Below are 1,553 nucleotides of genomic sequence, written 5' to 3'. Positions count from 1 at the left end.
TGATTGCCTTGTATGAGCTCCAAGTGATAGATTGCTAGTGACTTTCTTTCCAAGTCAACAAAAGCTAAAGTCACAAGGATAATGCAAAAATGCTCTAGGCCAGCGTATGCTCAGCTGAAGAGGACTCACAGTCTTCCCAAGCATATGCTGGATGGCACAGTGCTGGAGCAAGACTGACTGAGCAGCCTCTACAACGCAGGCCTGAGGGATTAATCTAATACTGTGTCTAGATGCTAATACAATAATGGTTCTTTGTGGCATTAGCAGGAATCATGAGACCAGCTCTGAGATGTCATTGCCTGGCAGTTGTAGGGAGTGCTGGCCTTGATCTCTTGAATAAAGAGAAATAACTTGTCTCTTCGCTTAAGCATTAAAGCCGCTGAGGGACAGTGAAAATACAGCAAACCAGTCCCTTGTTTTGGTGAGAGAGCTGATTTGGGAACAGCCTGTTACCACCGTTGTTGAGTCTAGGAAGAGCTGAGGGAACAAGAGTTATCTGGAAAGGGATAATCGTTTTTTCTCTAGTTTTCTAGGGGTTGTACAGTGTGATGCTCCATTGCCAACAAGAGATAGGACACTCAGGTCTACAATAGCAAGGTTATAAATCCACATTTCCAGGGCCACAGCTTACCCTGGTTAACCAAGTCCCTATCATGAGTGGAACTGGTATTTTACTGTAAAGAGTCACTGCAAAACCTGCTGAAACCAGTGAAATGATTTGTGTTGGTTTCAGTGAACTCGCTTTCATCTCCCTTGCCAGGTTGGCACCCACAGAGATGTTGGGCCTGATCCTGACCTAACCCCAGTGCCAGAGGGGGAAGCTACCTCCCACTCAGCACACTTGCACCCATGAAAATCAGCATCAAGACAAGCGGAACAAGTTTACCCACAGGTATCAGCACTTGCCGGCTTATTAGTGCCCGTGGGTTGCAGCCCCAGGTGAATTAGTTGCAGCAAGGGTTTTGTCTGCTGTTTCTGTAGATAGGACACCCTAACAGTATGAGGCTGGCCTCTGCCCCCACAACCAGTCTGGAGATCCTGGGTGTCTCCTCCGTGGCTCCAACGCTTGGGAAGTTTGGGGTGAGGACCACAACCCGTCCTGCCTTCTCCCCAGCGCGAGGCACCTAGGCTGCACACCACGCTGGTGCTGCACGCCCCAGGGCTGTGTCCCTCCCTGGCCCCCGGGTACCACCAGAGGAGAATGTGGGCTTGGCAAGGAGAAGGGGACGGAGATGTGGAGGGCATGCTGGGGCCTGCGATGTGCCCACACCCCTCTCCAGGCATGGTGGCTCGCCAGACCTCACTGATGCGTGCTGTGAGGAGGCGCCAGGTGGCCAGGCCACGGCCCGTATGGCATGGGGAGGGCGTCCAAGGGCACTGTGCCGCATGGAGATCCCAGACCCCTCCACACCGCGCTTTGAGGGGACACCGTGCTGTGGGGGGACACCGTGCCGTGAAGGGACAACCACGCCATGAGGGGACACCACGCTGTGAGGGGCAGCATGCCATGAGGAGACACCGTGCCATGAGGGGACATCATGCCGTGAGGGGAC

The sequence above is a fragment of the Rhea americana genome, unplaced genomic scaffold (assembly GCF_003343005.1).
Source record: "Rhea americana isolate MKP2758 unplaced genomic scaffold, rheAme1 scaffold_97, whole genome shotgun sequence".
In the NCBI taxonomy this organism is placed as follows: domain Eukaryota; kingdom Metazoa; phylum Chordata; class Aves; order Rheiformes; family Rheidae; genus Rhea; species Rhea americana.
The sequence above is the reverse complement of the archived record's forward strand: the minus strand, read 5'-3'. Positions refer to the sequence as shown.